At 52.8% G+C, this 9,273-nt stretch overlaps 1 pseudogene; it reads left to right on the top strand.

Annotated features, from left to right (window-relative positions):
* Nucleotides 1-262: 262 nt before the first annotated feature.
* LOC136469153 (cytochrome P450 94C1-like) lies at nucleotides 263-1,556 on the top strand (annotated as a pseudogene).
* Nucleotides 1,557-9,273: the final 7,717 nt, after the last annotated feature.

Raw genomic sequence — 9,273 nt, 5'->3', positions numbered from 1 at the left:
CTCTCAACAGTGGCGCAGGAGCTCTGGCGTAGGCAGGTGGGTCCGGCGCAGTGGCCACCGGCACAGGAGGCCCCCAGCGCGGGCGAGGCCTCGCTCACGCTGCCGGCGTGCGTCCTCACCTAGGGTGGGCCCCACATGGCGCGGCGTCCCGGCATCATGGCCTCAGCAGTGGTGGGCTCCCACGCGGAGGCGGAGGCGGCGTTGCTGCTGCGGCTCACGGTGAACAGCTGTTCTAGACGAATGTGACCTCCGTGCAACAACAATGGAAGTCATCCACCTTGCCTATGTGCTCGTCTTCCTCTTGCCCGTCGTCTTCCTCCTCCGTCTCCGGCGCCGCAGGACTCCTCCAACCAAGCGGCCAGCAACAATGACGGCCCACTGCCCACACCCCCAGCGGAAGCTGGCGTCGCACGCCTTCTTGTCCCGCTCGCTCTGTCGGTTCACTAACGGCGTTCTCGACGTGCACCTAGGCCACCTCTTCCTGCCGATCCTGGACGACGACGCCGCGAGGGACGGCGGGGCCGTCGACCTACAGGACGTGCTGCGCCAATTCGGGTTCCGCGCCATCTGCCACGTCACGTTCGACGTAAAGAGAGTGGACGGTGGCGACGACGACCCGCGACGCAGGAGGCGCTCTTCGCGGTGTTTGACACAGCCGTCGTGATCTCCTTCCGGCGCGCGCTCACGCCGGCCACGTTCGTGCGGCGACTCACCAAGCTCCTCGACGTTGGCAAGTCGCGCCGGCTCCGGGAGGCCGTCCATGTCATCAATGCCTCAGCCATGTTCGTCGTCGAATCGAAGGCGGCGACATGTCATAGGAACGGCGTCGATGATGGGAGCGCGGACATGCTGTCGCGGTTCATGGCGGCCATGGACGATGGCGGTGGCGGCAGCGAGCTCGACGCCATGTTCCCCACGCCAGCGGCCAAGCTCCGGTTCTTGCGGGACGTGGTCATCACCTTCGTGCTCACCGGGAAGGACACGACGTCATCGGCGCTGACCTGATTCTTCTAGCTGCTCGGCGCGAACCCGTGGTGCGAGCGGCGTGCGCATGAGGAGGCCACGTCGTTATCGTGCGATGACGATGGCGAGGTGAAGGGGATGCACTACCTGCACGCCGCCATCACCGAGGCGATGTGGCTGTACCCGCCGGCGGCGTTCAATGGCTGGGTCGCGGTGCGCGGCGACGTGCTACCGAGCGGCGCGGCGCTGCAAGCGGGCTAGTACGCCAACTACTCGGCGTACGCGATGGGGCGGATGGAGAAGCTGTGGGGCGAGGACTGCTTGGAGTTCGTGCCAGAGCGATGGCTCGGCGAGCGCGGCGAGTTCGTGCCGGTCGACGCCACGCCTACCCGGTGTTCCACGCTGGGCCACGGTTGTGCCTCAGCAAGGAGATGGCGTACGTGCAGATGAAGACGGTGGCCGTGGCTGTACTTCGGAGGTGTAGGGTCGACGTGGTGGCACCGGTGGCTAGCATGGAGGCGCCACTGATGTACGAGATGATGGCGATGATGAACATGAAAGGAGGGCTGTTGGTGCAGCTCAGGAGGCGGTAATAATAGTCCTGAGTTGTGACAGACTAGTGTTGCTTGTTGTTCTTCCTTGACACGTGAATTGTTTGGAAGAAGACTACGTAAAAGTCATCTCACCACACAAAAGACAGAGTCCCGTCTGATGTTTGAAATAGCCGGATACAGGCACCGCTATAGCTGGATTTAGCCTCTAAAAAACCTGATGCTAAGGTAATCCACATTTAGCGTTAAATTATTCTTGCCGCTACTAGCTGGAAACCAGTTTAGTCTAGGAAGTGTATGTAGTTGCAGTAATGAATATGAATGAATCGCAGCTCAAAGAGAGGAAAACCAGAGTGGCACCACAAAAAGTCAAAATGATGGGCCCACCCACAGAAAATTAAAATAATGAACTCACATGATACGCAAAATTAAATAGGAGGAAGGTTATCTGAGTAGAAAATTAGAGATACGAAGGCACGCCGTCTAGGCGGCCTCACAGGGTCTCCACGTATCTTCTATTTAGTTGGTGCGTTAGATAGAAATTCCACGGCTCAGATGAAGCGCATCACAACTAGCCTTCCTCCATGCATTCGGCAGTTGATAGATGAAGCAAGTGGACGCATTCAATGAAGTAGATGAAAAATTGAATGACCATGCATGCAAGGACAATATAAACTGTAGGTGTACTTTGCATGCAAAAAGTTACTACAGTAGGGGGCTTTACATCACTGTGCTTTCACGTGTCCTTTACATAAAAAAGTTACTATGACAGGAGGAATTTACATCATATGTGTCTTCTCCCTTTACATTAATGAATTTACTAGCAATAGATACTAGACAGTAAATTTCTATGCATGCACGGGTGCCTTCCTAACCTATCCAGGAATTCACTCAATAAATTTGAAAGCACAGGATATCTTCACCTACGCAGGGTGCGTTGAAAGCAGGTGAACATATTTAATGCCTCACATCCATGCTACCATCAGATAAAAATAAGTCGGGCAGGTGGGCACATTTAATGCCTCTCCTCCTTACCATCAGATAAAAATAATTCACCGACTATGCAGGAACATTTGTACTTACACATGCATCCATGCATCTAAGAGATGGCTTGGGTTGTGTGCACGTTGCTACCGAGGTGGTCGGTGGTTGAGGTTGGTCGCCATTAATACGGCTACCATACTCACATCTGCACCTTGGTGGCCTCTAGCGGTCCTATAGTACCCTAAGCAATGCTGCGACTACCATACTTGCATCTGCACCTTGGTGGCCTCTGGCAGTCCCATGATACTGTAAGCAATGCTGAGCACAGGACCAGAAAACAAGTAAGACATGCATTAATGAGTATATTTATTCCCATATTAGAGGGGCTTCGGTTCCTAGCTTGGCATTGTAGGTTATACGAGATCTACAACAACAATTTGGATGTTACTACTGATGATCCAGAGGACAACCCAGAGAAGGGAAGCAGCTGCCATCAAAGTTCAAAAAAACCAACATAGGCATCAGGCAAGAAGATCCTACAAGCTCCATTATGCTTCTGTTCTTGTAGTGCAAACTACATTGCGAGCAATGGCAGCACGAAAGGAGTTTAGATTTAAGAAGCAATCTACGGGAGCAGTTACAATTCAGGTGGTTTTAGGCTATTTTGATGAGTACGATGGCAACAGTGTAGAATCTTACGTCTAAAGTCTTTAGGATTAAAAAAGAATTTTGCTCTAAAATACCATATATGTGTATACATGCTAAAATTTTTCTAAAGATGTTGGATATGGTCGAGAGTACCTAATCGTAGCTATATGTATATGCACCCCTAGCTTTGTTAGTCAAACATTTGTATATTTTAAACCATTGATCTCCATCAAAATTATATAGATTCATACCACTATTTATTTGGTGACTCTAGAAATTAATTTTATTATTATACAGCAGAGGCAATATATTTTTAAATTCACTATGAGAAATGATTTCATAATATATAATTCATAAATTGTGAAACAAAAAATATTTAACGATGGTAAAGGATCATAATATTTGACTTAGAACAAAGCTAATGTAACATGTCAAATAAATAACAGAAGTACCCTTGCGTCAGGAGTGAAGGTGTAACATCTCTGGTGTTACAAGCTCACTAAGCACTGAGATTATGACCTGAGAGATAGATCTAGGGTGTGTTTGGTTGAGCTGTGGCTGTGGGAAAAAGCTGTTGTGGGCTGTGAGCTGTGGGAAAGCTGCTGTGGGCTGTGAGCTGTAGAAAAGCTGAAAGCTGTTTAGTTAAACAAGTATAAAATATATCTTTTATCTTTATCTCTCTTGAAATAACTATGGAAGAGCTTTTTATTCCATCAATTTCGAAAAGCAGAAAGTCAAAAGCCAAAAGCAGGGTTAAACCAGCTTTCAAAAATAAACTACAGAAAAGCAGCTGCTTCTGAAAAAGCACCCTCCAAAAGCAGCCCTTTGGTTGGGCTTTTGGCTTTTGAGGTCAAAAGCCAAAGCCAAAAGCCCAACCAAACACCCCCCTATTAATATAGTGAGTTAGTTACATAGATGCCTATATGTGTTAATGGACAAAAATCCTAACGCGAAAAGTACAATAAGTAGTTGTAAGCATCGGCACGGAAGCAATTTTTATAAACAAAATATAATACAACTTGTATTTAGTACTTGAATAAAATTTGGAGCGTAAGTTTAATAGATGAAAATACAACTTTTGTTTTGGTAAATAAAATTCGTTCGATAGTATTTTGATAGATCGTGTTTGTGCATTGTAGTGCACATATTGCTTGCAGATACGCCATCCATAGGTGTCACGTGTGTCGTATGGTGCACGACTGACTCATTCCTGTTCTACAGTTAATGCTAAACTGTGGCTTTGTGCTTCGCGTTGCTTGTGGTTCATGCCTACCGTGACCCGCGTCTCTCCGTACTCTTTTCTATGCTCTTGTCGGAACCTTATCCTGCAGTCGTATTAGTCATTAATGGCCTCGGACATCACTCGCCTCGAACACACGAAAAATTCGGTCGATTCATTTATAGTGATCTCGTGCTGGAACCTTGGTGGACCGCACCAGGACCACTGACCGCTCTACCTTTATAAGCAGGGTCTGTCTTAGCTGTTGGTACCACCACTCGGTGCACTTTAGCTCGCCTAGCTTTTTCCTTTTGAGCCAGATTTTCGCTCAGTCCTTCCTTACAACCATCGTAGTGATGGCAGGAGCTTGGGTTAGTAGTTATTGCCTGAACACTAGGGTTTTTCCAAGATCCTGTCTGCCACCCTGCAAAAGCTCGGAGTCAAAGATCGTCCCGAGTATGAGGGCTATGAGTATGAAAAGCATGGCACTGAGCGGTGTGAAGTTACTGTAACAACCCGGGTTTTTGGAGAAGCAAAAAATATGAACTTTTTAAAATTTTTCCTGCAATATGTGAAGCATGTAGATGCTAGGCCAAACAAAGAACAATTTATAAATAAATTGTTGCATGCATATAGAATTACTTGTAGGAGTTTACCGGAGTTCCTTTGTGGGTTTAGTGTTATGTGTCGGAGAGCACAAGTCCGAAACAAATCCTTTTGATCCTTTCTAGAATATCTTATGAATCCCTTTTCCTCTCTCTCAATTCATCTTTTTGCTTTTGAATCCCTTGATCTAATTCATAAAGCCAATCAACCTTCCTTGTAAATCAATGCCCATCGATGCCAACCCTTGGCATTTGATTCCGAGACCCGTAGTAGACCCTAGTGGACCCCACTTGGGGGATCACGTGATAGGCGACGCATGTACACCAACCTAGAGCTCTCGGAAGTAAATATAATGGAGCAAGAAATAGAAAAGAAAAGGGGCATCTGGCCCAAGTAACCGAACCAGCCCACCCTGCTTCTGGCCCGCTCGCGCGCGCAGCCTGCTTGGCCCAACCGGCGCAACAGCCCAACCGAGCTCCCTTTCATTGCCCCGCCGGCCCGTCTCGCACCCCACCAGCCCACGAGCACGCAAGCTTGCTGGCCTAGCCACGCGGCCCATCAGCGCCTAGCCAAGCAGCCGAAGCCCCACTCTGACCCTAACCCTAGGGCGCATGCGCCCTGGCCTCTAGACGCTCCCAGGCGCGCCACCGCTCGCACGCTAGCGCCCTGCACCCGCGCTTGACCGTGCCCCCTTGGCTCAGGCGTCCACGATTCGCACCACGTGCTCCTCTCCCTGGCACGGACGTCGAGGATGGACGGAGCTCCTAGAAGCCCTAGCTCGCGAGCATAAATAGCCCGAGCCACCGCCATCCCCTTCTTCCTCCCCAGTGCGCCGCCCCTTCTCCATTTCTTAGCTACCACCGCAAGCCCCTACTCCGTGCCCCGCATCTCGCCGGAGAGCACGCCAAGCCAGAGCCGCAGCTGAGGCCACGACGCCGCCGCGACGCCATGCTCCCCGGCCGCCCGACGGGCGCCATCCTCCATCTTCTCGCCCCTGCGTTCGTGTTGTCCTCAACGGCGTCCGTGGCCGCGTCTCTGCGGGCGCGTCCACGACGTCCGCGTAGCTGCACCACCGAGGCCACACCGGTGCCCTCCACCTCGAGCCCACGTTGCCACCGGCGCCTCACCACCGCGACATCGAGCCAGCCGCGGACACGATCCATCACCCCAAGCCAAGCTCCTTCCCCGCCCGCGATGTGAGCACGTCGTGATGTCGCGCCATCCCGAGCCTCTGTACCAGCGCCATGGCACCACGACGACGCCCACGCATGCGGCATTGGCACCCTCTGCCTCTGCCCGCACTGCCCGAGGAGCTAGAGTCCGCAGCACCATGCCACGCCGGAGCCGCACGGACGTCGTCAAGCACGCCGTCACCGCGAGCACCTCCCACCCTGCGACACTGTCCTCCACGCCGTCGTGCTCGCCGGAGCACACCGTGACACCACCACGGGGAGCCACCTCGCCAATAGCCAAAGCCACCATGGGAACGCCTTCTGCTGCCGTCGAGCCCTCTGGTGAGGACCTCAGCCTCAAAGCCTCACTTTTTGTGCGCTACCTGGTTGCCTGCCTATTCGACCTTCGAGCCACGTCCACAGTCATGGGAGCACGCACTGTAGACACCATGTAGACGCAGCCATGGCTTGAGCTTTTCAGCTGTTCGCCAACCTTGCCGGCCCAGCCGTCAAGCCGTTTCCTTGATGGGAGGCAGGGATGGACGCCGCCGCTGCTGATCATGAACTATCGCACGTGCCTCGGCCCGACACCTACACGCACACACACGCATGACGCAGCATGGCACCCTGTGTGCCCGTGTTGCTCGCACCAGTCATCGCCTTACCGACCACCCAAGCCCTGGTCGTCCGTCGTCTAGCCGAATGGCCACGCCACGGTTATCGACAGACTCGTCCGGTATCGCACCGAACACATAGCGGCCACCCTTCTGCCCTCGCCTTCAGGGGGCACAGAAGCCCAAGGTGCCAGCTTTCGAAGCCGCTTGCCATCCTTCACCTTACACAGGCACACCGCCATAGACATTTGCGTCGGCACGATCACGGACACCTGCATAGGCCACCGTATGGCCCTGTGCAGCCAAGGAACCACATCGAGCTCTCAGCCTAGCACGCCGACCCCTATCCCTCCGTGACCCCAGACCTCACCGCCACACTCGTGACCATGGCCATCGCTCGGACGAATGCACACACAGACCCAAAGCCCGACCTTGGCCACGCTGGCGCTCATGCACCAAGCAGTGTCACGGCGAGCTGAGCGTGCACAGTGTCCGTGCCCTCAGGCTCTTCAGTCAAGCACCGCTGGGCATGGTCGTGAGCTGCTCACTCGAGCCATCCCCGCACCTTCCAGGCCTCGCGGTGATGACAGCAAGCCACCATAGTTGCTCAGCCTTGCCATGTGGCCACACACGCGGACACACACACCAATGATGCCATGCGAGCCTCGGAGCACCACCACGGGTTGCCCATGACCGCGATCACCTGCACTCATGCACACTTCACTTGAACTCACGTAGCCTGTGGCACTGCTTGACATGCCTGCACTCACTAGCACGGGACCAGACTTAGCCAAACGGATCCACGGCGTAGGAGACGCCGGAAAGGACTTGTCGCCTATAAAACCCATCGTGGCCAAGCCATGCCGCGGCGAAGAGTTACCATGACCTCATCATGAACCCCGAAGCCGTAATTGGACCACGTAGTGTTGATCGCCGCATCATGGACTGCATGATTCCCTTTTTGGTTGCCCTAACGGTTCCATGGAACCCTGTGCCCGTGTTTCACCACTGTTCTGGCTACCTCGAGTTACAAGAACATGCCGTCGAAATCTACCGGGACCCACACTAAAGACCTTTTTAAGTAGTCACATTACACGACTCACGAACAAAGCCTTGGTATACACCGCATGACCTAGCACCGTGCCATTGTTATATTGGGTCCATTCCCGACATTCCGGTAGCCTCATTAAACGAGGGCGAGCCGTTGAGAAACCGTGTGATTCCTAGCATCGTACCGATGACAAGAGGAGTCTTTTCGGTGTCTTGCTGGCCGAGACCACCGTGCCAAGACCACTATTGCCGAGACCACCGTTGCCAAGACCACCGTTGCCGAGACCACCGTGCCGAGACCACTGTTGCTGAGACCACCGTAGCCAAGACCACCGTTGCCGAGACCACCGTGCCGAGACCACCGTTGCCGAGACCACCGTGCCAAGACCACCGTTGCCGAGACCACATGGCCTCGCTTGTCGAGACCACCATGACCCCACCTACTACGAGCCGTATGTCTTACCGAGACCATGGAAAGCCCCATCTCGCATCTTTCCATATACGCATATCTACCTTGACGGGCCCTATTCTTACGACCTATCTGTCCATGACTGTCTTACAGGATCTATCCATCACCCAGCTATGGAATGTGCTACTCCACAGTCGTGACGAGTTGTTGCATCTTTCGGTCATGTTTGGTTCTTATCGCTGGTTGTTGGTGTTGTTGCCTGTGTGCCGAGCCTTCGAGCCGGCTGAGGGATCGTACCTCGTCCGGACGTTACGATCGCAGGATCCGTCTCGCCATGACCGTGATGCCGAGTGTAACTCGACCCCTCGCATTTTAGTTGACTTCATAGTACCACGAGTGTTAGCACCTGTCCTCAGCCCTAGAACATGGTCGTGATGGATTCAATATCGATGGCGATATCGATGCGGATATTACCCGCACATTTTGAGCCCTTCGTGACCAAGTTCTATGGGAGGTAACCTAGGAGTAAACAATCATGGAACGATGGATGCCAACTCATTGGCATAGCTCATGGCCACGAGTTCACCTCGCCATGACCATGGGGCTACGCCTCTCTTTCGCTTTTAGTTGCTTCTTCATGCTCAAGCCCTTGTATGCTTGTACCCCGTTTGACCATCACGTTTCTCTGATTCTCGCGATGACAACCGCACTGCTTCGAATCCGAGAGATAACTCAGTGCCAGTGCACCTAGGTCGAGTACCCTATGAGTGGCTTGCGCACTTGGTGTTCTTGTCGCTCCTTCCGATGCCCTGACTTTGTCGTAGCATGTGCGTTAGAAGAAGTGGACCTTGCTCTTGGTTGTTTCTGCTCTTATTGCCCCGATAGCCCGCTCTGTTCAATCCCATCTTGCTGTGACGATTGGATCAAAGACTGGACTATTCCCTTTTGTTAGCGAAGCTATGGTTTATGTCATACCTCAGACCCGTGTGTGTTGACCCGATCGACCGTCTAAAAACATCTTCCCCGAAGATGTGTCTGGGAACATAACATGGACGTG

Source organism: Miscanthus floridulus, chromosome 8, assembly GCF_019320115.1.
Source record: "Miscanthus floridulus cultivar M001 chromosome 8, ASM1932011v1, whole genome shotgun sequence".
NCBI lineage: Eukaryota > Viridiplantae > Streptophyta > Magnoliopsida > Poales > Poaceae > Miscanthus > Miscanthus floridulus.
Note: the sequence above shows the minus strand (reverse complement) of the source record. Positions and strands in the feature narration are given on the sequence as shown.